A 6,132-nucleotide genomic window follows, 5' to 3' on the forward strand; every position below is an offset into this window, starting at 1 on the left:
CCTCAAGCTACTCCTGGACAGGTCAATAAGACACAAATATATTTTCTGTGCCAGTCCAACAAATTTAAATTTTTAAATAAAAGAGGTGGAGATGTTGGGTCTCGCCCACCTCCACTGGCAACTCTCCCTCTAAGCATGGTATTGCGCCCCTTACAGACACACTAAGAGTTGCTCCCCGGTTCAGCCTGAATACAGCGGATCAGCCGGAATATAGCGTCCCGAAATACAGCTTCCTCAGACCGCCCACTGTCAATGCCCACTCCTCACCCGGACCAATCATCACCGCCCTCTCATTGGACCCGCCTTCTGGACACAGCTCCGCTCGGGATTGGACCGCGCACCATTGAGACAGATTGAGACAATGCAACATTGAGAGAGACACACAGAGACAATGGGACAAGTGGGAGAGGGTTGGGTTCTCCCGTGTGTAATTAATAATGTTTCTTCCTTGTAGCTCATCCCTATCTTAGGAAGTTTAGCTCTTCAGTACGAACCCAGTCCAAGGTGTTTTCTGCCCACGCAGACACGGCGCCTGTGGCGTGACGCAGAAATACACAGTTCTGAAAGATGTGGGGCAGTCATTTTGGTCCAAACATCAGAGTCTGCGAGAAAGATTTGTATGGCATAGGTTTAACTCCCATACAAGATACTCCTGTGGCTTCAAGAAAAGAAGACTCTTACATTCATTTTCATGTGGACATTAAGCTCCAGAAATAGGTTGAAAAGTTAATCAAAGGTGTGGCCATCTTTGAATTCAAACATTACAAGCCTAAAAAGAGGTTTACCAGCACCAAGTGTTTTTCCTTCATGGAGGTGTATGAAATTAAACCCGGGCCAATCATAATAGAACTATACAAGAGTCCCACTGACTTAAAAAAAAAGAAATTGCAATTATTGACCAAGATACCACTTTATCCTCATCAACATCCAAGTTTGCACAAGGACTGATCCTGATACAAATAACCAAGAACTTGTGTGAATTTTCCACTCAGAAACTATCATAGCTCTGTGTAGCATAATCACTCTTCATCAGGCAGGCAATGAGCTCTAGCCATGCCAGTTGATCGAGCAAGTCTACTGCACAGCCGGATCCCAGATCAAAAGTTCAGCAAGTCACTGACCTACAATAAGAGTGTGCTAGAATTTACATCTCTGCTCACTTCTGCTCTAGTATGCTCTTCTGGTTTCAGTGTCATGCTGTGAGTTGAGGTGGGTAGAACTGTTCTGAGAGGAACTGGACTAGTTACATTGCTTAGCCAAGTCTCCTTAGAAGAGACATAGCCTGATGCCTTGGGTCTCCTGCATAGAAAGTGTGACCTGACCAGATGAGAATCCTGTATTGAGTGTTCCCTGTATGACCAGATTGATTTCCTGAAGAGAGCAGGTTTATAGTCAGGTGGATTATATGTTCTTCTCTACTGTAATGCTAATTCTTTCTGGTAGATTCTAGGGTTAACATTGGAACCATCTCAGAATAACTAGGGATTATAAAATGTGTTTGCGGTATCTTTTAAATTGTATCACTTAGGAACAGTTGGGTCAAGATGTTGCAGGATAACTGTTGCTTTCCTGACCACCCTTTGTGAGACCTTAAGATCTCATAACTCTCCTGAGTATACAAATTTCTGGAAAGACTGTCTATTTTTTTTGTATAGTTAGATAAGATTGCCATATATTTCCTATTTAGATATACAGTCATTCATCCGTATGAAAATATGCAGGTCATTAGTTTATTTTGAATGGACTGTTTACTTTTGTTGCAAGAAGGCTTAAATAAAACTTTGAAAGCAAAAAAAAAAAAAAAGCAGATCTGGAATAGAGAATGTCTGGGGATTTTGTTTGGTTGGTTTTTCTTTTCTTTTTTTTTTTTTTTGATGGAGAAATTTCTAGCTGTGAGTTTTCTAACAAAGATAAAGGTACACATTTTCTTTTTGAAATTTTTGTGAGTTTCGTATTTTACAGGCATAAGTAGAAATGCTGAGACCTGACAGGAGACACAGAAAATGGCTAAGGAATTCAGCAAACGGGAAGAAACGAGTAATCCATAAGGTCCATCTCCACATCCTCAATTATTAAAAGATGAAATTATAAAATTACCACTCTGTCTTAAGGGGAGGCTTCAAGGTACAATGTATTTTCTTCTCCAAGACTGCTGAGAGATACAGGCAGGACTCTGTTAATTATACAAATAAAGCTAAAGCTACTAGCTCAGTAGTTTTCAAATATCCTAATGCTGTGACCCTTTAACACAGTTCCTCCATTTGTCGTAACCCCCAACCATAAAATTAGTTTCATCACCACTTCATAGTTGTATTTTTGCTCCTGTGAATCCTGTTTTCTGAGTGACTTAGTTGATTTCTGTGAAAGGGCCATTTGATCCACAGAGGGGTTGGAACCCACCAGTTGAGAACTGCTTTCCTAGATGAACAATGGTCCAGATTCAGGATGTCTGGAGTCTCAGCTGATACCACGCTGATATAGGTACTGATAACCACATACCCACAGTGAGACTGAACTGTTCTCAGTAGAGATAGTAAGCTTCCAGAGCTGAGTAGGGTCACCAGCCATGGAGAGCAGTGAAGAAGAAAACTACTTTATCTTGTTTCTGAAGACCACCACCCCCCCTTCTACCCATCGGTGCCCACTGAATACTTTGAAGTTGTAGTCAACTTTAAAGTGTGGAAGAGCAGAATGGTCTTTTAAAAACGGAAGTCTTTGAGGATGATTCTGTGAACTGTCCCCAGCACTTTGAAGCAAGGTGGGTCCCTGTGACTACTTGGGCTGATGAAATGTTAGTGGGAATCATCTGTGAAACTTTAAAGTTGGATCTTGGAACTTCTCATGCTGGACTCAAACTGTCTCTTGACCTCATGGCCTGATAGAAGAGGCTTTGATTTTTACATGATGCAGTTACACAACTGTGTGGCCTGAGTGATCTCATATGTCCAAAGCTACTCTGAAAAACTAATTCTGCTTGCTTGTATTGAAAATGCAGGGCAAGAATTGACTCTCTCTCTCTCTCTCTCTCTCTCTCTCTCTCTCTCTCTCTCTCTGTGTGTGTGTGTGTGTGTGTGTGTGTGTGTGTGTGTGTGTGTGTGTNGTGTGTGTGTGTGTGTGTGTGTGTGTGTGTGTGTGTGTGTGTGTGTGTTTCTGCATAAATGAATAAGTGATCTGAAATATTCTGGGAGCATCCTCCTTTATGAATAGTTCTCATGTTATTTGAAGATTCTATGCAAGCTGCTGAAGATAAAAGTCAATCAGCAATAGTACCCTACTCTAAAACTTACAAACCATAATTACCAACACGAATATATCTCCCTGTTAGTGCCCTTTTATCTTAGGAGTAAGCACCATGTTTCTAATTGTACATAACACACACTTTGTATGAGGGAATTCATACCTGGTATTAGAAAACTAGGTAATTAAATGTGGTTATGTAGAGGTCATAGACCCTAGAATATACCATTTTATTTTGTTGGCATGTCAACAAATCTATGTAGTTTCTGATTTTATTTTAATTGCTTACCCATATACCCATAGATGACCTAATTCTCATCAGTTCACAAAAACAATCCAACTATTTTTTATAGTAACCAGAGGCTATAGACATGTACAACTTGTGCAAAAGCAGAGAATAAGCAAATGTACCATACTCAGCTCCAGTTGGTACATCTATAACAGAGCCTGTTCATGCAAGGCCTAGCAAGCATCAAATATGAAAAGGCAGAAAGACCCTATGAGCCTTGAGACCTGAACAGCTATTATAGGAAAAATTTAGTATCTTCTAGATATGACAGGGATGCTACAGCCATGAAATCTCACTAGCATGGTTATGTAAATGAGGCGTTCTTAGTGATAAAACAAGGCCACATGTCAGTGTGGATATGGGACATTCCTCAAAGTTCCACCACGCATAAAGAACTATAGGCAATCAGTCGATGCTGAGAGAGGCAGAATCATTTTTCAATACAAATTGCCTTCATAGAATTATACAAAACCTAAGTTGTTGGCCATAAACAAATATATATTAATGCAAGAATAAGTAGACTCCTGTATATTTGTTGGCCATAAACAAATATATATTAACACAAGAATAAATAGACTCCTGTGTGTGTGTGTGTGTGTGTGTGTGTGTGTGTGTGTGCATGTGTGTCTGTGTCTCTTTGTATATGAGGGTAGGTGCACATGCCTCTGTGTGTGTGTTTTTATAGGTGCAAGTGGTTCAGTGTGTGTGTGTGTGTGTGTGTGTGTGTGTAATAATAGTTGTAGAAGGAATTATTATTTCATTAGGGAGTAGAAGGGTCACAGAGTGTTGAAAAAAGAAAGAATGGGTGGTGGTTTTGTAGATATTCTTATGCATGAAATTCAAAAACATAATTTTCAAAAATCTAGCAACCATAATTCTCCCTCTTTACTGGTTCAGTTGCTTCTGGGCTTATTATCAACTAACTGGTTTTAAATCCCTAGAAAATGTTGAAATTTTACTATGGACCAAACCTAGTTCTTAAAGAAATAGCAATATTTATAATACACAAGTTTCATTCATTCAACAAGTATTAAAACCTCAATAGATTAGTGTCAATAACAATATATTATTTTTTCTTTTCTTGTATCTGCTCCAACCAGCAGCTGACAGTAGCAGATGCAGAGGCCTACAGCCAAATATTGGACAAATCATAGGAGTCTCATAGAAAAGTTGAGGGAAGTATTGAGAGCCCTGGTGGATATAGGAATTCCACAGGAAGACCAACAAAGTCTACTAATCTCAACCAGTGAGGGTTTTCAGAGACTGAACCACAAACCACAAAGTGTACACCAGCTAGACCTAGGACCTCTGCACATAGCAGATGTACAACTCGGTCTTCAAGTGGATCCCCTCAACAATTGGAGCTTGGTCTGTTCCTAAAGCTGTTGCATGTCTGTGGATCCCTTCAACTAACTGGGCTGCCTTGTCCTTCCTCAGAGAGAGTATGCACATGGCCCTGTAGAGACCTGATGTGCCAGTTTGAGTGAATAAATGGGGTAGGGAAAGTCCATCCTCCTCTTGGATAAGGGACAGAGAGGGGGCAAGGGACTATGTGAAAGGTGGAACATGAGGAAGAGTGACCATCAGCAGTCAGGATATAAAGTGAATGAATAAATTAATTAATAGAAAAAAAGAACTATAGTCTACTTTCTGCTTAGTTCACTCTATGTGTAAGACATTCACTATGATTTCTTGTTGGAATGTTGAGTTTTTCAATTACATCTTAACCTCAACTTGGGTTTCTGTCACTGTTTACTTAATTCTGAATTAAATCTGTCATTACATTTGGGTCTGTATTTGTTTTCTTCTTGGACATTATTCAATAATTTATTGTTATTCATTAGTAATCGAGAGATGTTTTACTTATGTCTTCTTTAAATTTCTCAGATTTTAAAATGATGTCTGTCTATAAAGAATAGTTAAAAGTTCTCATTAAAGAATAATTCTGTAGGATTAGTATGTTTGATGGGATGTATTGTGCCTTCTGTGATCCATTTGATCTGGCAACTGGCCTTTGCTACATGACCTAAATTAGATCAGTTAGAGCTGTTGGTTGTACTCTGCACATGGACCTTGGAAAGATGGCTCCCAAACTATGATTTTTGAGCTAGCTATGTAAGTATAGAGAGGGCAGGAGATAGAAGAAATAGTAATAGAGAAAAGTCATTTGGAGGCAGTAAATGTACTATGGGGCTTGTGGATATGAAGACAGCAAAGAGAAGGGGTCCATTTGGAGGGGAAGAGGAGGAAGTGACATATAGAAATGATATGTTAGGAATAAAGAGCATCCTTTGGCTGTGGTCAAGACAAAGCTTGTCTAGTGACACGTTGATGAAAGGGATGGCAAAGGGAAGAAGGGATTTTGCAGGTAAGGTGCTCATGGACAAAGGTCATGAACTAGGCTTGTCTGTTTGCAATTAGTAGCATTTGGTGGTAAAGGCAGCTGTATTTATATTTTAAAATGTTATAATGGTTGGTCGGGGGCATACATGGCATTCATGCCAGACCCATGCTTCAATAACCTCATGGCCTTTGTGGTGTTCTCCCTCCCCTCTCCCATAGATCCCCCCACTGTGCTGACAGATCTCTCATTGAAACTGGGAGAC

General features: G+C 39.9%; 1 pseudogene; it reads left to right on the forward strand.

Moving 5' to 3' along the window:
* The window catches only part of LOC110328906, a 12,570-nt pseudogene extending 11,622 nt beyond the window's left edge, over window positions 1-948 (forward strand).
* Window positions 949-6,132: the final 5,184 nt, after the last annotated feature.

The sequence above is a fragment of the Mus pahari genome, chromosome 11 (assembly GCF_900095145.1).
Source record: "Mus pahari chromosome 11, PAHARI_EIJ_v1.1, whole genome shotgun sequence".
In the NCBI taxonomy this organism is placed as follows: Eukaryota; Metazoa; Chordata; class Mammalia; order Rodentia; family Muridae; genus Mus; species Mus pahari.